Consider the following 22,533-nt stretch of genomic DNA (forward strand, 5'->3'; position numbering starts at 1 on the left):
TCCAAGGTGGCAGTACAGAACCTCCTTAGGTGACATCTCTGGCCATCCCTGGAACAAGGAGATCTTCCTTCTGACCAGGGCCTTGGTGCTCCTGCAGAGGCATTTCTCAACCTCCCCATTTGGGGTACAGGCCAACAAATGGGCGTCTACAAATGTTTCTGAGCCTCCACTTTCCTTAGAGGTTGGAATCTAGGGATGTCTGGGCAGGAGTGGGTGGCACTGTCCACAGGGATGTGAGCCTTTTGGGGGAAAAAGTGCACTAGCAAGAGGTTGGACTTCTAGGTTAGTAGTATAAACTTAAAGGGTTGGACAATCATGACTCAACAATGCTTAAATGTCACCATTGACACCCGAGTGACAACTTGTGGTATAGGGCAATGTGTCCATCTCGGATTACCACAAACCTCACCTGTAGCCCCACCTTCCAATAGTCAAAGGTACTAATGTAAGTGCTGCTCACACTCTAAGGCTTGTTGAAGCAAAGGATGGGTGGAGGGGGGAAACTGGGTAGATTGAAGTGAGAATTTGAGGCTCCTATTGGTGACTCTGGGCCTGTTGTCTAACTTGAAGATTCAGGTTATTCTCTCTCCTAAGGATTTTGTACACATGGCTGCCTGTAACCAGATGGAGTTCTGCAGGGACTAGGAACTTGAACCACCCAATCTGCTGAATACTGCGTGGGCCATTGACAAGTAAGGTGCTAGCTAGATTTGAGGACCTGAGAATCATTTCCATGTCTGAGTCTTAAGTTGGCCTGAGATTTTACTTTCATGGAAGAATCCTCAGGCTTTCAGATACTGTCAGTTTGTGCTTGTAAAGGAAGCAAACTGACGCCCCCAACTTTTCCTGGGATCTGGACTTCATTTGCAAGTGCTGATTTTCACTTTCAAAGAGCACTTTTGACTTGGGCTATAACTTCTCGCTATAGCTTTGTACCCAATAAAAAGCTACCTAAAGGGAAATAAAGATGTTCGCTGGGAAATAGGTGGTGCCCTTGTAAGGGGAGCCACTCACTGAGGGCTTAAAAAAGTTGAATGAGGCTCTGAAGGGAGACCTCTAAACATGGAGACTTCATAGCCTACCATGATGGCAGGCGGAGCACTTCTACATGCCCCAAGTCTTAAACCTGGAGCAAAAACGTCCCGTCACCTGCTTGTCCTTGAAAAGTCAAATCTGGAATGACTGCTGTCCTACTCCCAGCCTGTCCTTCTGGCCTCCAGCTGATTGGACAAATCTAGCTCTACAGGGGAGGGAGGGCGGCACTAAGTTGCATCTGACACCACAATTCCACCATGCGGCCAGCGCACTGGTTTCATTAAAGAGGTTCTTGGCATAAAAGTTAGCTAGTGAGATCGAAATAAAACACACAGACTCAGTTACCTTTTTCTATGACCAGGTCTGAGACGGCTCTCCCTCTGACTCATACCTCGAACTACCCGGTAGGGCAGCAGGGATTACTCAGGACAAGCAGGAAAGAGAGAGCATGCCAGGGAGTAGCCTTTTATTGGGGAACAAGAAATTCAGGGGAGAATTCCCTCCAATGAAGGTTGAGGGGGGCAGAACTCCAAGGTCAGGGTCAGTGATTGGCCCCAGGGTCAGTGGTTAAGTCACACCCCCACACGGACAGGCTCTCGCACCAGGGGAGGGTCGGAAAAGCTCCAACACAGTTTAGCCAGAGCACCTCACACCCAAACTGGGAGTTGCCCAATCACGTGTGAGAGTGGCTCCCCACACTTCTGGCCTCCAGCTGATCGGAATAATCTAGCTCTACAGGGGAGGGAGGGCTGCACTAAGTTGTGTCTGACACCAAGCTCTGTTGTTGGGACCTTAAACCCAAGTTCTTCATGGCCCAGGCAGGTAAGGGCTGAGAGCAGACCAGGAGGGGGCTGGACAGTAGACACACAACTACTTGAAGCATGGCTCAAAACCTGAGACAGTGGGAGGGCCAACTGTGCTGCCAGGACTATCCAACAGGTACTAGGAAACTCGAGTTTCCATAAACCTCACGTGCAGAGCCCAGACTGCTGCTCCAGGCCAGGTGTGAACACGGGAAGAAGCCTGCAGACACTCCTTGGCTTCTAGTGCTGGCCATGTAGGCAGTCCTGTACCTGGTACCTGCCCATATACCCAATGGTCAGCTCTTCCAACCTAGAGAACGTCAAAATCCAAAAGCACTAAACCCAATGCTGGCTTGAATATGCTCCCTAGACCCCATCCCCAACTTCCCTTATGGATGAGCCTGGAGCCACTAGAATTGCCCAGGAAGTACTCACTTATGCAACTAAGAATTGTCCCAGCATGCCTCTGGGACGTGATCTTGACAGCTCCTGTAGAAGCTGAGGGCCTTCAGAGGCCACCCACTATGGCTGCCTAGAAGTTCAGTTTTTATGGACAACGGGACAATCCATGTAGTCAGATGTGCTCTGTGACCTACAAGTCCTTGTGGTATACACAGTCCACCACAAGGTCCCCATTAGCTTGGGAGACCAAAAATGGAAGGGAAGACGAGATACACCTATGCACTGAATATACCTTACAACATTTCAGTGATAAGTCTCAAAGCTTACCCAATCTCTTGGGTACAGGTTGGCTAAACACTCGAATTCACTGGGAACACCACTATACCTTAAGTTACATTCTTAGTCTCGGCATGACTAAACACACAAGTATGTGTCTAGGTCCATGCTAAGGTTGCCGTAAGATGCCATGATGTAATGGTAAACCACTTGAAGTGTCTGAACACATAGATTGGCTTACCACCCCAGACCTAGAAGTCTACATTCTGAATGCTAAACAAAACTATCTTACAATTGCATTCTTTCCGAGAAACTGCAAGAAATGGACTTAGTAAGGAGACTGGGGATCAATACCTTTTTGCTCAAAAGATGAATAAGGATCTTGACTTGTGCCCTGACTTCTTGTTGAATCGACCAGTATTCAAAGCACCTCACAGCAAAGCCAGTCTTGTGGGCAGAGCTGAAATTGACCTAGAGGCAGACACCAGGCTTTGTTACACTCTGGGAGACGATGATGGAGCTAGGAAATGTGCATCTCGGCTTCTTGGCTATCTAATGTGCCCTCAGCAGGGACTTCCTGCTGCCACAATTCCACATTGACTGCATTCTTAAAGTCTCTTTCCACCATGAGTTCTGTGGTGGAAGTGGGTTCCCAAGGCAAAGGCTCTGAGTGTCCGGGCTATGAACTTGGACGTGAGAATATTGTCCTTGCTTCTGGCCTCCCTCAGGAGGGAACTCTGGAATCACGCTACAGAAAGGCAAAGGCACAAAAGTCCTCTGTTTGGAGGACTCCCACAGTAACCCACTGTGGTCACCATTCTGGGTCAGACTGGTCTTCACTGTAACTCCATGATCCTAGACCTAGCCTCACCTGTGCAATGGCAAGTGGTAGGAAGGCGATTATATGAATGTGCCTGGCCCTAGGATGGACTCATGGGAGGGATAATGCTAACCCAATGTATTTTCTTGGGGTCTAGACTGAGATGATCTCAAGTGTCGGAGTTGGCCTGAACCTGCTGTGTGCTTCCCCATCTGCCAACTTGGCCCAGGTCCCGTGACTATGCACTGCTGACATCAAACAGATCTGCTTTAGATTGAAGTGGACTGAAGACCTTCACATTCTAGGGGTGGGTGCATGAGTGCATGTTCACTCTTCCACACAGTCAAGTCAATGTAGCTGCAGAACATATAGAAACATGGGCTGCATCCTGGGTGAGGCGCACCCTCTAAAGGAACTGAACATGAAGTGGTGGCACTCCTAAGTGGCATGTGGGAAGGCCTTGAGTGACTTTAGCACGATATCATGAAAATGATCTCTGAATCTCCCAGTGAACCATAGGGTCCATGCTGCATGCCTATCGCAGAGGTGGGATACACTGGCGGAATCCCAGAACCCAAGTGAAGTGCCGCTCACATCTCCTAGTCATTCCAGGTTGAGGAATCTCAATCTGTCAAGGTGCTTGACTCTCCCCATTGAGATTCCAAATTTCTTCAAAGATGCAATTTGCAACCAATCACATGAATGATATCTTGATATATTTTAACCTCCATGTGCATCCTGCTTGACTCTGCACCCTGGTTGACAGGGTGGAAGCTGGCTATGTCCTCCATGTTCCCAACATGGCAGACCCTTCTAGTTAAGGGGAGTGGCACATGACAGAAGTGTGCTAATGGACTCCATTATGGACGGACCTAAGCACGGAATTGCAAGTAGAAGGGATTGTGTCAAGGGTCCCGGGGGAACTGGACCCCAGTGAAGCAGCTTGACACAGGCCTGGCTTCCTGGAATCCCCAGGGCTTGAATCCCTTGAGCTTCTTCTAAGTGAAAACAAGCTTTCAACATCTATCCTTGAGATGCCTTGTGTTTTATTCACACACATTGAACTTGGTCCAGCACCTTCCTCTGTGCCAGGGTCTCGGGTCTGTTGACAAGTGGATTGGGCCAAGTCAGGCTGAGTCTGGAGGGTGAGGTCATGTGGTACAAGACATGGCTTGGTTGGCCTACGGGATCCAGGCAGTTTCAGCTCCAGGAGTTGTGAGTAGGTAGGTGACTTGTACCTAGCAACTCCTGAGGAGTGGTCGGGAAGATACTCAACACTGTCATCCCTGTAAGTGATTATACAGTGCAAGCTCAGGAGCAGGGATCCTTCCTTGCACCAGGCAATGTACCTGGCCATGTTCCTCAAGGGCCATGATTAGATGTGGACATTCATCCTGAGTACCCTGACTTGTGCCCCAGTTTGAGGAGCATCATACCTAACAGATGCTTTGTGCAGACACAAACACTGGTCTATGCTTTGGGTGGGAGTGGGGGGCAGCAAGGTTCATGTCCCATATGAACGCCATCAAGAAGGCATCTGCTGTCTTCTCTGGGCCTGGCCGTTCTATGGAGCAAGATGTGGTCGACCTTGACAATTGGCCCAGGTGAACTTGAATGTGCACTATGCAGAACGAACTGCAAATCTTCACCAGATGAAGTTGACTGTTCCACTTGACTGTCCTTGTGGGCTCTCTTGTGGGTCTGCCAACAGCTAATAGAAAGGTGTCCATGTTTCAAACCATGTATCTCTTCCATCAGCTTTTGCCTGGCCCCTCGATGCTTTCACTAGGGGACACATAGAGGTGAAGGGTTAATTCTCATGTAGGAGTGTCCCCATCATTCCATTATTCACTACGGACAAGCTTTCCTTTTCAATTGGACTTGTCTTTCCTAAACGTAGCTATCCCTGCTCCTTCTGGATCACTATCAGAATGTTATGTCACACCTGTGACTTATCTTCTTATAGACAACATAGTTGGGTGGCTTTCCTAATAAAGGAAACTAAGCCAACCAGCGATAGCTCAGCTGACTAGGGTGCAATGGCCCTTAACTCACCTACTACCAAACCAAGGTCAGTTGCTTTTGTTCAGACTTTTGGCCCCTAAACCTTCTTGTACACATACCCTCAGGAACTGGCACCTCTATGGTGTGGCTCTCCAGAAGGGACTTGTGCTGGCTTCAAGAAGGTTCCATATTGGTGTTTCCAAAGGACACGCATGCTCTATTGAGTAGCACCTTAGTCATTGGAGCCAAAGATGGAACATAACCAGGAAATTGTCCAGGGTATTTGAAACCAAAGCACCAGGAGCTCTCAAACCCAATCATGCCCTATGGGCAGGTGTTAACTGTCCCAATACAGTCTTCTGTTCTGTCAATGTCCTTGAATTAAGTTCTAAATGGGCACAAATGTCTCTAAGCAGTGTTCCTTGCAAGATATCTGCGTAAGTTGGGTTCCTTGCAAGATGTCTGTGTAAGTTGGACTTGCCAAGGAGGCAGAGAAGTCAGAATCTTGGTATTGATGTACTTTTACCTTGAACATGCTTGAACTTTTTGGTGATTGCCTGAACTTGAACTTCAGTGGCTGGAGAATCCTCCTTTGAGCCTTTAAGGCCCAGGCCTTAGCGTCCTGGGCTCATGCCCAATGAGCAGCTAATCCTCGTTCTTCCCGGGCTTCCTCACTGCACCCTAGCCCTTAACAGATGTGCACTTAGAAACAGCAACCTACTAACAGGAAAGCTACTCGGATGGTTTACAGCCAGAGTGTTAAAACTGTGGCTATGAAATGTGGGGCAGGATTTGCACAAGGGCTTTATCCCTGCTCGCGCTCATAGGCGATTAACTTATCTGCATTACCAACGCGTCCCTGCTGTATGTGTCTATCAGACCCCACTCCTACAGCCACCCGGGCAGATGACACATGCGATGCTGCAGAGGCCTGTTTCCAGGTGATTTATATAACTCCACTGGGGGACTGGGTGGGGGGTCTCTGGCCGCTTCTCAACAGCTCTCTGTAGCACTCTTGCCTGTCACTTGGTGATAACAACACTGAACTTGCATCTCCCAGGAATGTCCTTTCCACCCTGTGTCCAGGCTGCAGTCAGTGTTCAGGGCTTAAGTCATGCCTTTGCCCCTGACCGAGGACCACCTTCAGGCACTTTCCCAGCCGGCTAATCAAATAGCATCAGTAGGAATGTTTACAGCTTGCTGCCACTTAGGGAGCTTTATCAGAGCCCTTAATATCAACCCACCAGCCCAAAGCTGATAAAGGGACAGGGGCTGGGGATGGGAAGCCTCCAGAGAGCTGGTGAAGACCAGAAAACAAGATGTCAATCTAATCAGGCTTTGCCTAGGGCCCCTGCTTGGGCTGGGAACAGCTTCCTGGGGATGACATGTCACTGGCACCAGACAGATGCTCAGCACTTGGTAGTGCTGGTCTCTCCAGCCCTGGAGCACCAGTCCTGGCACCACATGCTCATCTCCATAGTGATGAGATGCTGTTCCTAAAGCTTGCTAGGAACTGAGCCTGGGTATTCGTCTTGCCTCTACATGACCTTCAACCACTATCCTGGCCATTATGACTCTGTCAAATGGGGGCATTCTTTGAATCGGTTAAGGGCATACACAACCTCCAGTCTCATACCTCATCAGATCTCTGACCCTGTGGTCCTTAAATCATGACTGTTGACCTGACACTGGAGGCCTACCACCCCTTTTGGTAAGAAATCAAAGTGTCTCTACCTTCGTGTTTCCTTCTTAAAGGCTACGATGACTTGGAAAGCACACCCTGTCACCATGCCACCTGAGTCTATTTGTCTGACACTAGACAAATACTCGATCTTGGCAACATGTGATCACCTAACCACTAACAAGGCACAATCTCTGGTCTTGGGCAGACTTAGTGGCCTTATATACAGTCTCAAAGTGAGAGTGGCCACCCCAGTGACCAAGAATGCCCGTGGTACCTTAAACTGAACATGGCTTCCTTCCGCTCTAGGATCACATGCTGCTTAGAAACTGTTCTCGGTCAGGTGCAAATGCATGACTTAAGCCCTGACCACTGACTGCAGCCTGGACATGGGGTGGAAAGGACATTCTGGGGAGCTGCAAATTGGTGGCCTCCACTGCTGGGCACTCAATTGTAGTCTGAAGTGCTGGCTCAATGCACCTCTGGCACCAAGTACGGACAATGGGCTGCTCTGTCTTGACACTGGGAGGCTGGAGGTAGTAATGCCTGCTTTACAAATTTCACAAAGCTGCCTAGGGATGAAAGAAGGGGAAGAGTACTCCCAACTCGGGTTTCAAAGTTGTGATGCTCTTGTGGACAACCGGCTTCCAATGCCTGCCGGTCGGAATGAAGAGCTGGTGACTGCACAGACTGAGGAAATGTCCTGATCAACAGTGGTGGGGTTCTGGTAGTGGGGAGATGAAGGGTCCCCTGGCCTAGCATACTTATTCTTCCTCTGGCTTATTGTTTTGAGGCCCTGACTGTGTCTAGGCAGTCTAGGTTTGCATCGGCCTTTCTGGCCAAACGGTATCCTCTTGCGAGTTGAAATTTTAAGTGTCTTCTACTGAGATCTTCTTAGACTTGTGTTTTGTTTTAAATTAACCTTAAATTAATTTTGGTTGTGGGGGAGTCAAAGATTAGCAGACTGGAACAAAACAACTATCGAAGTCTCTTAGTAACATTACCATTATTGATCAGACCTGTGTCTCTATCCAAATTGCTGACCAAATATTGAACAGAACGAGTTGGTTCTCGTGTGCTTGAATAAATGTCTCCCTGGGGATGTGACTCCATTAGTTCATGCTCCGCCACCCACATCATCCAGCTATGCTGGAATGGTTTCATCTGCAGAAATGTTCTTTTGGCTCAGGTGTTTCTGGGAGTTGAGATGGTTTCCTAAAACGCTGCACTGGCATTCTAGAAACTTCCAAGGACAACATAAAGCTTATCGCTTTCTAACCCCTTTTGTTTCTAGGCTTGAAGGCAGTTTGGGGGAGTGGTGTCTGAAGATGAGCCTGCAGGGTTAGGCTGGGAGCTCATGCTTGCAGACTTAAACCACTGATAGACTGAACTTTTACTGGTGTTTTTGGCCTCATAGCTCGCCAGGGACTTGAATTACCAAATCCAAAGGGTGGATGGAACATAAAGCAGAAACAAGATAGCTGCAGAGTCTGGGCATCACCCCCTTCAATACTTGGTGCCCAGATGCAGAAGGGAATCCAGTCTGGAACCACTTGGTTCAAGTGCTTGTGATCGGGGTCACCAGCAATGCCTAGTGCCCTCAAGTACTTGCTGTGAGGTGCCACCTTGGTGCAGCACCTCCACCAGGCCAGGATGCACAAACCGGCCCATGAGAATACGTGGCCCTCCCGAGGCTCATGTTGAGGGATATGCTGCAAAATGGGCAGAACCCTTTAAAAGGTCAACAATCAAAGATGAGAAAATGGACCTGGCAAAACCTGACGTCCTAGAGCTGATTCTGGAACTAGGAAAAAACGGCATCGCTGAAAAGGGAAGTCGCGCTCTAGTTGCATTGAGTCAAACTTCCTAGTTCTTGTGGCTGCCTGTCCATTCTGAGGGCTAAGCTTGGTGACAGTTGAGGACCTCTGCCACTGTTCTGACCCTTCTCTTGGTGTCAACTATCCCAAGCCCTTACTGAAAGGGGGAGTGTGCTAATGACTAAGAAAGTGTCCACGGGCTGCCCTTCCCATAAGGCTGTGTCCAGGTAGAGCAGGATTCTGAGCAGTGCCCAGTGGAGCCAACCTGTCCGTCTTGCTGGAGAGCCAACAAAGGCTCAAGGGAAAAGTATCCTGGTGGCGTGGCCATGTTGGTCAGAGTGGGTCTCCCTCGACTTAAGGGAGTAAAAGGGGTGTACGGAGGTGAACACAGCTGACTGTCGCCTCCCGTCGCCTCTCCCTGCCCCCAGAGGGTCACTAGCTGTGGGAAGATGCCCGTGAACATAGACTTGAACACAGAGGCCTCTAGAGAAGGATTTATTTCAAGGGCAGTGTTTTCCATGTGGTGCCTGTGGGCACCCACGGATGCTGTGGTCTGTTTCTGGATTTTTGTCATGGTTTACGCAGCTCGAACGCCATTGCCGATTCAAGTCTCCTACTCTGCTTGACCCAATCGGCCTTTGGGAAAGGCCACCTCAGAGCTTGGCCCAGAACCAGGGAGATCCTGTCATGAAATGTCAGGGGATCATCTGGGTTTCTCGGGGTAATCTCAGGGACCAACCAAAGGCCCAAAGCCTCAGCCTCTGGGAAGAACTGGAGGTCCCTTGAGCTTCCAATGACATCTTCATGGGGACACTAGCTTTCTGAGCTAAATTGACTCTACTCTCTCTGTCAAAGTAGAGGGGAAAGAAAAAAAAACTGGCAGAATGTTGGCATTAGTGGATGTCATGATGACAAGAGGATGGGTTCCTGTGCCTTTAAAGACAGAAGGCTAACCTGAATCCAAAGAGGAAACAGACCATGAAGACAGATGGGCTATCAGGAGACTTAGGATGCCATGAGCCAGAGGGGTACCCCAGGCTGGGGCTGAGTGAGGGTCAAGATAGGGGAACATACCAGTGTGATGTCTGGCTGTTCTCATTGGCTAACTAGCTATTAACACAACTAAGGGTAACTCCGAGACTCGGGAGCCAGCATCTGATAGCATTTCTTAGGTGTCACTAAGAACCTAGAAGAGAACATCAGGACTTGGTCTCCTATATCTAAAGACAAAGGAAGTTGATAATGACCTGTTATGGTTTTGGATATGAGGTGTTTCCCCCCAAAAAACCTCATGGGGGTGCAATCGATGTTCAGAGGTCAAGTGACCATGAGAGCTATAACCTAATCGGTAGGCTAATCCACTGAACCAATGAATAACTTGAGGATTGCTGTCTGGGTGGTAACCGTAGGCAGGCCGTGTGGCTGGAGGAAGTGGGACTTTGAAGGTGTGCCTTTGTACTGTCCCTGTCTGGCATCTGCTTCTGTAGTGAGGGCCTCTTCTCCTCCACACCTGCCACCATGTTCTGCCTCACCTGAGGCTCCAAGCAAGGGACTCGTCTAAGCATGGACTGAGGCCTCTGAAGCCACAAGTCACCCTAAATCCTAAGTTCCTGCCTTGGGTTTTGGTCACGGTGATGAAAAGGCTGACTAAGGCAACCTACAAAGTGAGGCTGGAGTGGGCACCCAGTGTGAGATACCAGGGTCATGGCTATGAAGGGGAATGGGGTGGACAGACCTGTGCTGGGACATGAAGGGACTTCTGATGCAGAACATCCTCACTGTGGTCATGAGGGATTTGTGGAATTCAACTGGGAACACTAAGCCCCAGGGCTCAGATGGACCCCTCCTGAGGTCCTTCCAAGGACATGGCTCCCTTTCTCCCTCTAGTCCTAAGACCTCTTCCTCCAACTGCCAAGAGCTCAACCTTCTCAAGTCATACTTGAACTTGTTAGTTCTCAGACCTCTGCAGGCATGTCAGTTTCAAGGGTCTTGGGCCTCCCGCCACAGTGAATGGAAAGATGTGGTTAAAAAGCCACCCTGGGCAGCAGGTCATGGGCTCAGCTGCTCCCAATGGGAGTGGGCTTAATGAAAGGTCTCAGAAACCAATGGCAGCTCAAACAGGAGGGCCTTAGCATTGGAACTGCTGGAATGATGAATTGGAGGCTGGGGATTGAGGTAGTGACCCACGCCAAGCTCCAGCTAAGCCTGGCGCGGCACTCTTGATCTAAATTCTACTTCCTGGCCCACTGCGCTAGCTGAGTCTCTGGGGGATGAGAATCCTGGCTCTGATAAGCTAACTTGAGTAGTCACTGATCTTAAGGGACAAGCCATCCAGGGCTGAATGACATATCAAAGGCTTGTGTTGACCCATCATGTGCTGCTTAGCCTTATGACACTTGTCTTGGTCACCTACCTTCCTCGGGGTCCTGGGAGGAGATAGATGTCAATCCATAGTCCCTAGTTAATGGGACTGCATACTGGTCCCACACTTGTAGTCTGGCAGTATCCGAAGCCTTGTCGTCTTTCCCCCACCTATCCAGAACAACACAGCTGTGTAGAGACCCTCAGCTACTGCTCTGCAGTGACCGTCCTAGGACACTTGAACAGTAACAATTGGTTAGAACCTGAACTGTGGCTCTTATTATCTTGACCCAGAGATCTTCCTGGGGAATTCAGTTAAAACTTGATTCTAAGCTACATGGTAGCATCACTGTGCCTGCCCTACCTGATGGGTGATAGTCCCATGAGAGAGGAGTATACTCGGGGTCTGAGTGTGTGGGCTATGGCCTGACACATCAGACAACTCTGGGGCTCGATGCTGAACTAGGAATGAGCAGGCAGTTTTGAGCCTCCTCGTGGAGAAGGGAGCATTCCAGAAGACAATTGGAAGCAGGCCCTTGTGGCCACAGTTGAGACTGGACAGAAAGGCTGTGAGCCCAGAGAAATAGGGAGTGGACAGAACATCTCGGAGTTGCCAGCACTGAGTTGGTAAATGAAGTCGCTGGAAACCAACAGCGGCTCACGCAGGAATGGGTTGCCCATGGGCTGTTGGAGCCGTGCTGGATCGGGGGATGGGGTGTTGGCCCCACTCCCAAGCCCTGACTTGGCCCACTTCAAGGGTTTGACCTCCACTCGGAACCAGCTCTACTAACATGGGCTCCCCTGGTCAGTGACCAGGCGTGCCAGTGATGGACAGGGAGGCCTCCAGTAATGGACGCCCTTAATTTCAGCCCACCAGGTTGACGGTCTGAGCAGACCCTGACTCAAGTCCGAATCCTGGTAAGCCTCTCATGAAACAGTGGAGGTAGGGGAGGCTGGGTTCCTTGGGCCCAGTCCCCGGGAGCCCCCTGGAATACCCGAGCATTCCTTAGTCTTATCAAAACAGAAACCGCATTGTCAGAATCGCTTTCTCTTGATGGTCCTACGGCCTCACATCTGTTCTGTATCTGAAATCTTAAGATATAACTTCTATCCAGTTGGGTAGATCAAGGTTTCCCAACCCTATTCATTTGCCCTGTGTGAGGGACTTGCTGAGGCCTACCTGCAGGTCTCTAAACTGTTCTAGCTCCTCAGAGTAGTCCTTCTGAGGCTGTCCTTGGCTAGGGCCATCCTTATAGATGGTGACATGTGCTCAAAAGGCAGTCATTCTCCCGAGATCCTATATAACAAGACTGGCCTTGGATCTCTAGGCTACTGTTTGGATTCTCTATCTTCACACCATTTCTTTGTGCTCAGGCTGAGGTTTAAAGTGGTAGATACTAAATGGGTTCTAGTGACCAATTGTCCCTAGAAAACTGCTGCTGAGCATGGAGTTTCCAAATGTTAAATTTTTCCTGAAGAAGCCAAACTAGGGGTGTTTCTCCTGACTTGAAATAGTGGAGAAGGTCATTGGAGGATGTTCACCAAGCTGGTGTCATCGGCCACACCTGCATGAGTCTTGGAACTGGAAAGATGTTTGGGTACTTCAGGACTCTTCTGGAGAGATGAATTAGAAGTGCTTGCAGGCCTCAGATTCAAACTGGTATCTAGAGTAAGGTTAAAACAAAGCCAAGCAAGACTGGCAGCCAGAGTGTCTAGTGCACAATGAACCCAGAGATCTTCAAGTTAAAACTTGACTCTCAGCCTCACGTGGAATTAAGGGTGTAGTCTCCAGTGACAAATGAGCTTTGTAAACCTGAGATAGCTTGGGCACAAGACCATTCTGACAGGTCTCATTCAGCCTACCCCTGTGGTGAAGACGACCACAACTGCATGTTGGGTACTCAGCTGGTCCCATCTAATCCGAGACCCAGGTCGGTGTCAGCACCTCCATTTTACAGTGGAGGAGATGAGCTCGAGCTTCCACCTTCCTGGAAGCCTGCGATGGCGGAATCACCACTCGATCCTAGGCCAGTGGGGTTCTGAGTCCAGGGTCTTCATCAATGCTGCCTGTGTTGATTCCTAGGTGACACTGTCCCCCTCCCCCGCACAAGCCAAGAGCAAGAGTGTCCAGGGAAGACTGTCCTCCTGGGAGCTGAAATGACCCACGTAGCACACCGTGGGCAGAACCCATCACCTAGGGAAAGGGGTGCAGCCTCCTCCACGAGGTCCGTGGAGTTCCTTGCACACAGGCCTCCGAAAACGGGATGGCATGGAGGGGGACAAGGGACAGTCTGAAATGACCCTGATACTGTTCCCCCTTGTAACTCCCTTGATCATAAGGGGATTGACTTGCTTATTTGGGAATGCTTGATGGTTCCCCAGCTGGGGAAAGTCTAGTACATGAGAAGGCCAAGTTAGGTCTCACATGAATCGGCCGTTGTGTAGTTAAAAGGAGATGGAGGCTTGGCCTCCTAGAAGTACATGATTTCTGAATCGGGTGATGATGCACAGGGACACTGTTCCTGGTGTCGATCACTTTTCGGTAGGATTGACACACAACTCTTCTAGTTTGCCTCATGGGAATGTTAACCAGCTTTCTGTCTTACCAAAGTACTTGACAAGAACAACTTGGAGGTCGACTCTACGACTGGCCTGTTCAAAGATCTCAGTCCATGGTTGGCCAACCCCATTGTTCTAGGCCCAATGTGAGGCAGAACATCATGGTGGAGGAAAAGATGCTTGGGTCATGGCAGATGGCAAAGGACCCAGGGACAAGGTCCTGTTGCCGCACCCAAAGGGCCAATCCACCTCCAGTTACCCCCACCCCCTGTCCAGTTAATATCTCCCGGTTAGTCCATGCAAATGGATGAATCCACTGAATTGAGCTCATATCCCAATCTCTTCACCTGAACATTGTGGCATTGCTTAACACGTGAGTTTTGAAGGGGACACGTTGAAGTGTGACAATGCCGAGAATTGTTTCTGAATCTTGCAAGATTTCCCTGCAGGAATCGATTTTAATGACTCTGGAATCTGATACCAGGCCAGGGCAAGATGGGAAAGGGCAGCCCACTTAGGCAGAGAAGCGGGCAATCCCCTCCCACCCCGGTCTCTCGAGCTATTGCTGCTGATACGCGTGGACAGGATAGACTGGTGGGCTACCAACTGTACCTGGAATAACTTCCAAATGGACCTTCATGGAAAAGCAAAGACTTCCCCCAAACCGCCATCTAAGATCACGACCACTCATTACAACTCAAAAAGATCCTCATACACAAGCTGTTGCTCTCAGAGTATTAAACATGATTTGGGGTCCTATTTTATCTTCCAAAGCTCATCCTCCAAACTATTGGCCTATGTTAGATAATGTATTCTACAAGTTCTCTTCTAGAGAACATACCTAGAAGTGGTCAAACATCACATCTTTGTGGTATGTGTTACATAACTTACACAACAGTCAAACTTCTTAGACTTGAACCCAAGAGTACTTGAACTTGGCAATTAATATTTAGTTATGAAGATTCAGATGTTTTCTATAATTATAAACATCTAATCTACACTTCCTTATTTCCTAATTATTTTCAAATCACCCACGGAAATGGAAATGATTCAAATGCATAGTCAATACTCCAGGGTTTTCACTTTGAAACAGAAATGATTTAAATATTGCCGTACTCAAGGTCCACAACGCAAAGGGCCCTGCATCTTAAATATTTAAGATTTCTGTATTGCCTTACTAACATCTGTTAACATTTTAATCACAGGACAGAGCAACACAAAATTACCAGGTTCATAAACCAGACTAAATTCAAATTCTGTTGGACAAACAAGTTGGAGTTGCCTACAACTAAGGTTCTTAGTTTTCAAGTCTTACGTAAGGTCTTGACCAAGACCATAGACAGTAGGATATTGATTTTTAAGGGAACTTTTTGCCGCTTGGTCCTGAACAGACTGAGGAATGTTGGCCACATGTGGTCCTCTAACCTGATCTCTGATCAGATATAGTCCCTCAAGGAGTAGAAAAATTGTCATGCCCATTCAACCCGAGGGAGCATTAGACCTTGGTTATTGGAGTTGGCTCTAGGTTTAGACACCAATTCGGGAATATCAATTTCTCTTAAGCTTAACATAAAGCCAAGCCATCCTTAGTTAAAACTCCCCAGCTTTTCTTGTAAAGGCTAACCCTCTGTGCTTGTTGGTGGGATTCACTTCTGGATCAGCTTAGGGTTGCTTATGGAGGCAGCTTCCAGTTCTAGCCCAGGCTGACCTCCTCCTGTGCCCTAGTCTATGCTGCATGTTCAGGGAACAGGAAGGTCTGAGGTACTGGGTGAGCACCTTTCCATGCATCTACCCAGATGAACCAACAAAGTCCCTCCTGACACAAGGGGCTGCTCCCTGTGAGGCCCTTCTGTATCTAGGGGAGCTCCTCGGACAACTCCACCTCCAACCCAGGGGGCCTTATTCTTGGCATTTTCATGTTCAGGTGCTCGGAGCTTCTACTTAAAAGAGGGCTAGGGAAGAGGGATTGGAAGAAAAATTGGAGCAAACTCCCAACCTTCTGGGCACTGGCTTTTAGCTCTCCGAATCTCATCCCTCACCAGAACTCAAAGGATACAAAAAAGATCCAAATCACTATTTAAGCACTAAGTGGACACAAAAGATCCCTGGTATGTACAAGACTCCAGTTTGGACTGACAGATCCCCTCACCCCTCTGCCAAAACCAGATACCTTTTCCTTCTAACAAATGTCTCTAGGCTAGTAATGGAGGTGGGGAAGAGAAACGCCTGATATGAAGGATCTCAGCTGCTGCTGGGATGTCCCTAGAGTCCTGAAACAGGCGCAGCCCAAAGCAGATGAGTCCCCTCTCCCAACTGAATGCCAGTTGCCCGGGGTTGGCTGCTTCTCCTGGCTGGTTCTACCGACCCTTCCAAGGGCGATGGGTCTATGCTGCTTGGGGCTGGGATGGAAAATCTGGGAGACTGAATCAGGGAGAAAGCTCTGTTCAAAACTGGTTTTTGAAGACAAACTTGGTGTAAAGTTTCCTCCCATCTTGGAATCTCGGAGTACAAAGAACTTTGAGGAGTTAAAGGGGGATAGTTGGATACCGGGCATAAATGTATGCTCGGCGTGGGGTCCTCATTCAGAGGCATCCCCTCTCTGGGAAACATCTTGATGGCTTTGACTTTCTGCTATGAGTTAACTAGAACCTAAAAGCGGGCTTCCCATTCACAAAGGATTAAGGAAGAGCAAGAGACAGTTGCCCATGAACCCCTGTTACGTTAGATGCTCCCCAATTATGTACCAGGAAATGCTTGAAGGTTGAACTGCCCAACTGTCCTGGACACCAGGAGAAAAGTCAGTAAATTAAACTCGTGACAAAGTCCACATGAGAACACCAAAAGCCTATACCAGTTCCAGACTTGCAAAGGGATTAAAACTCAGTTGCCTCTATGTCCCTGAAGAGTGTGAAGACTGGGCCAGGCATCTTCTGAAGAACTCGTGGGTCATGAGACGATAGCACACTGACAAAGGCTACTCGACAGACTCCTGAGCAGCACAGGCCTCAACAGACAAAAGTCTCTACACACCTGTGCACCTGGAGTAAAGAAGCTGACATGAGAGCCCTCAGTTATCACTCTGCATGAACGACCATGTCCATCATTCTAGAAGTTAAGCTTCCCAGGACCTAGAGGACTAGGTCTAGTCGGGCATAGCACTGAATTCTTGCCTGGACACATATCATGGCTTGAGGTTAAGTTAGAACTACTCTGACTACAGCAATGAGAACCATAGGATCCAGATTCCGAGCCTGGCTTCAACTACCCTCTTGCTCTATGGCCTTGGATAGATGCTTGGTGTCCGAGTCTTGTTCTCCAGGACCAAAGTGGGAGTACCGATCATCTTGATCTGGATCCTAGGACAGGATTTGACCTGTTGCGAGATTAACATGTCAGGGAAATGCTGGAGGAGGCCGGGAGAGCCTCAGGGCTTGATGTGGGCCTGAAGAGAAGGAAACTGAGTGGGAGGTACACTAGACTGCTGGGCAGGCTGAAGCTCTGCCGTGGAGTCACTGGTTGGGAGCTGAGTGGAGAGACCAGGCCATGATGCAAACACAGGGTGGCCTATAGACTTCATAGCTGGGACCCCTCCCTGCAGACCCAGGAGGTGTTTAAAATTGCTACAACACAATTCTCATCTATTAGGACTTGGTACATGGTGTATAAAATGCTTCTTTTAAACTGAAAGAGCTGCTATGCAAGGCTTTTTATTCTGGGGATGCTGTGTAGAGGCTGCACTTCAGCCTGTACAAAACCTCGCACATCACTACACCTCACTCCTTGGTTTTCCTGCTGGGTATAATGGAGCTACCCTTTCCAGCCAGGACAAACCTGGAATGCCTACCAAGTGCTCAGCATGGCGTAGAGCAAGAAGAGAAAGCTCGTAGCTGGATGGTGTTGGCCATTACCACCAAGGTCGCTGCTGTCAGTGAATCTCATAAATCCTTCTGCTGTAGAAGGAGCATATGGCTTTTTTTTTTTTTCCTGCAAACCACCTTGAGTGAGATGAGCCGATTACCGGGGAGATCTTGGCTCTCAGGCCAATTCATAAGTCTGGTAGTCTCGGGTAAGGAATCACAACTACACCCGGTGTGACTTAAAAAGTTCTTGGTGGGGCCCAGGGCCACCCTGCACATGTTGCTGCACTGACTGGCCTTGGGCTGGTAGGGGGACCCTCACCTCGAGTGCAAGGCCACATCGTGGACACAAAACTGTGTAGTCACAAAGGGACCTGTGCTTGTCTTGGTGTCTCAATGTTACTTCTTGAGCAAGAGGCCCATGTCCCCTTTTGTTAGGGGTCCCATGAGCTATACACCTGACCTGATTGAACGTTCCATTCCAGGGTCCTGAGAAGCACCTGCCTCATTTAGGGGTTAACTGATGACAGCATAATGAATGGACCACATGCAGGTACACAAGCAGTGACTGACGAAATTGCAGAGTGGCAGACTCGAGGGCTGGCACCCCAGGGAGTAATGCTACCCCTAGGCTGACTCCAGCAAGAGCTATAACTGCAAGAATGTCCTGTGTCCCTGCCAAAATTGAAGGCTAGAAAAAGAACTGGGGGAATATGGTCTCAGACTTTCCTGTCATAAGTCTTGATTCCTGCTGAACAAATGGTGGGGAGCAAGAAGATGGATGGAGGCAGCTCACGAGGTCGACCTCCTGAGGCCCCATGAAGGGCGTGGAAAGGAAGAGCAGATGGGGACATTGTGACAGCTCTGTGCCTATTGGTGTAGATCTGAAGAAATCAGACTCCAGTACCCAGCCGACCAATCCCAAATGGGATTGGTCATAGATGAAATACGTAGTTCCATGAGTGGTCGACCGTGTCCCCCCACCCCAAAGAACCCAGATCTGTCCCTAGACAGGAAACTCGTTATCATCTCCCTATGCTAGCTCCGCTAAAGTCCACTGTGATCCCTGCCCGAGACCAGCTACACCTAATCCTGCCCTAACGTTGAGCACAACCAACTCTGGACAGTAAGGGGGTAACAGCCTTAAATGGAGATGAGGACAGGATTGCATTCCATCCTGAGCACATTCTTAAACATTAACATAGGCTGTCTAAATTTTGCCAGTGGCTTCATGGATTCTTTTACTTGGGATTACTGCTTTAGGACCTTGATGTCTTTCACTATAAAAACTGCCATGGAGACAAGTCTTGGCACTCGCCCTTACAGGGGAGAACTCGGGCAGCATCCTTGACATCATGGTGGGGACTTCTTGGGACAGTTCTTGGTGTGTTCACAGCAGCATGGTTCTGTATGGAGCCAAGTTCCCTGTGAACAATGTGAACTTCATGGTCCTAGGTCGAGAGTGAATTCATCCTGCTTGGGTGTGGTTTTTTGTTTGTTTTGTTTTTCTTTTCTGGGTGGGGAACTAGTTGTTGCCTTCTGAGCCATCACCATTTCCCCATCCACTCTTCCCCTCCTTTCCACACCCTTCATAGGGCCTCAGGAGGCTGACCTCTGTATTGACAGAGGGTGGGGACAAGCCAGCTCTGGACTTCAAGGATTGGTGGGGGGGTGTCTCTGCAGTTCCTGGGGCTTGCCCCTGCTGTCCCCCCAGTCAGTACCCTGGAGAGCCAGATCAATGCATTACATTGTCGTACATGCCATAGGGATCAAGAACGGAGTGTCCTGGGAGCTGAGATGCGCTTCCTGGTCACCAGGATTCAACTTGTTGCCCACAGAGGAGTAAGAGACCTCAGCGAGCCCTGGAAAGAGAGAGACATGCTGTCTGAGAACACAAGAAATGGGCTGGGTCACTGCTCCAAGTGACTTCTGTTGCTGCTGAAGCCTTGGGTAATATTACTGGACAGACGGGAAGGTCAGGACAGACTGACCCTTCCCCTGCACACCCAGCCTGCAATGCCCAGACCATGCGGGAGTAGAACAAGGCCAACCATCAACCCTGGACAGGTGAAGGCAGCCACAGCATGGGTGTGCCACTGTCCCAACTCACCTTGGGACAAAAGGACAGCCACAAGTCAGATGGTCCCATCCCTCTCCCTCTGCAACATGCAGGACCCTGGCACTGCCTACCATGGCACATGAGGGGCTCTGCATCACTCTCTGTATGCCCATTGGACACCCTCACCGGGCAGATGGCTACAGGGGCCTCCTGTATCAGCCCCAAGGCTGCCACCTCCTGGTTGGTGGGTGCCTAGGTGCAGGGGGGTGTGCACATACGTGTGACCTTCCCACAGCCACCTGCAGGAAACACACACATTTCCCACCTGTTGGCGAGGCACTGACAGCAGAGTCACAGCTGTGGATGTAGAAAGGCTGCAGGGGAGAAGCAATTTCCCAGCCCCAAGCTTCTGCGGAAGGAGAAACTGAACACTTGCTTGTAACTCCCCCCCCCCCCCCAGGTCTCCTGGGCACTAATCCAAGTAGGCACTTGGGCCCAAGAGTGAGAAGATTGTGAACTGGGCCTCCCCAGTGGCCATCTTCAACCCCATTCCCCAGGCTAGCCCTGCCATAACTGCCCTTCTCTGGTACTGAAGTCTTGCTCATCCTCTCTTAAAACTGAGCCTTTTCCCCCAGTGCTGGGAATGGGAACCAGGACCGCACACGTGTTCGGAAAGTGCGCCATCACTGAGTTGCGTCCAGCCCTACTCTTGCCTCTCCTTACCTCCTGGTCTCCTTTCCCATAGGCCCCCCTCCTACACTGGGTCAGTTTCTTCCACATAAGCCAAAGACAAGTATCAGGTGTTCTATCTCGCTCAGCATCATGACCTAGTTCTAGTCACTTTTCTGCAAATGACACTTAACTTTTTATGGCTGTCCCATTTTGTGTATGCACACATGCATTTTCTTATCCATCAATGAGCCCCTAGGCCAATTCTACAATGTAGCTATTGTGAATAGTGACATGGTAAACATGAGTATACAGCTCTCTCTCCTGTATGCTAATTTTCTTTACTTTAAGAATATACACAGACGCAGAAGAGCTGGATATGAGGCATTCACTCTCGGCTTGAATAACTTGCTGTCTTCCAGAGGCTGTGCTAGCTAACATTCCCACCAGTAGTATATAAGGGTCCCCTCTTCCCCATCGAGCATTCTCTTGACAACAGCCATTCTGACTGGGATAAGATGGAATCTCAATATAACTTTGACTTGCATTTCCCTCGTCAAACCTGAGCATTCTTTTCCACATTAGACACTCGAACTACTTCTGAAGTCCGTTCAGATCGCTTGCCTACTTACTGACTGGACTGCTTGTTTGCATATTCTAGAGGTGAACCCTCTGTTGGGTGAATAGCTAGCAAAGACTTTCCTATCCTGCATGTTCTCCTTGCTCTCTGGCTGTGCAGAAGCTCCTCAATCCATCTTTGATTCTTTCATCCTGTTTGAGAAATCGCTGCCTGTACCTATCTTGGTGTGTTCCTGTAGTTTGAAAGTCTCAGGTCTTGCATCAAGGTCCCTGATCCACCTTGGGTTTAGTTTGGGAAAGGGTCTAGCATCAATCTTTGTATTGGTTTTAACCTCACTAGAAGAGGCCATTCTGACACGTGTTTCTTGGTACATTTGTGGAGGGTTGATGGTTACAGAAGTGGGTTTATTAAGGTGCTTACATACTCCACTTGTCTACATGTCTGGTTTTGTGCCAATACCATACTGTCTTGTTGCTATGGCTCTGTAGTACAATCTGAAATTGAGTATCAATGCCTTTAATATCTTCAGCTCAGGGTTTCTCTGGATTTTTGGGGGGAAACTTCTAGCCTTCCACATGAATTTGGGTATTTTTTTCTTCTCAGTGTAGAATGTTAGATCTCTAGATCCCATTCAGTCTCTAGACCACAGTTGTCAACAGACATTGAAATAAGCTTTTCCCAAATCGTGACAAGAGGCCTTGTCTCCTAGGGGTGTCTTGAGTTTCTTCCTCCAGTGCTTGATAACTTCTACAGTATTGACCTCTCACCACCTTGGTTACTTATCCCTAAGTTTTTTGCTACTCTGCTGAATTTGAAGTCTTGGGTGGAGTCTTCTGTAGTCCAAGTATAGAATCCTACCTACAAGCAGGGATAACTTGACTTTTCCTGTTAGTAACCTGGAAAGAAATAAATGGGATACAGTCTAAAACTTTGAGTACTGTGCTGAACAAGAAAGGAGATGCTATTCATTCCATATTCACAGGAAATACTTTGTTTCCCGTTTGTGATGGATAGTCTATTATGTTGAGGTATAATCTGTCTATACCTAGCTTCTTTAGGTCTTCTATGAAGTGATGTCAAATCTTTTCAAAAGCATCTTCTGCATCTGAGATCATGTGACTCCCCCCGATTCTGTATATGCTATATCACATTAATCTTGGATGTTGAACCATCCTTGCATCCCTAGAGTAAAACCAACTAGATGGTCTCTGATCTTAGATTTTTTTTTCAATTATTGAGGAATTTTGTATCTGTTCATTAAGAGCACAACTATGAGCCAATGTCCTTATCTGTTTTCTATATTGGTTGTTATCTCAATGTTGAGATGTGCTTGGCTTTCTTTTTCCCATAACATGGAAAATCTTAAACTTTGACTCTCATGACTTCAGATAAGGTATAAATTCCTAAGTGCCCATCCCCTATAAGATGTGGAGTGGTCACTGAGATGGGCCATCTACAAAGGACATGAACCAGGCTCTCACGCTACCTGCTCTGTAACTCCTACCTGGGGTTCACACTGCCCCTTTCTGGTGGGAATATTAGAGATGGAGAAATGGGGCCCATGGAGCTGTTTGCTCAAATGTCTGATGAACTGCCTGCCTGTTGAGGGG

The sequence above is a fragment of the Marmota monax genome, unplaced genomic scaffold (assembly GCF_021218885.2).
Source record: "Marmota monax isolate L192 unplaced genomic scaffold, Marmota_monax_Labrador192_F-V1.1 WCK01_AAM20220418_F8-fsc00459, whole genome shotgun sequence".
In the NCBI taxonomy this organism is placed as follows: Eukaryota; Metazoa; Chordata; class Mammalia; order Rodentia; family Sciuridae; genus Marmota; species Marmota monax.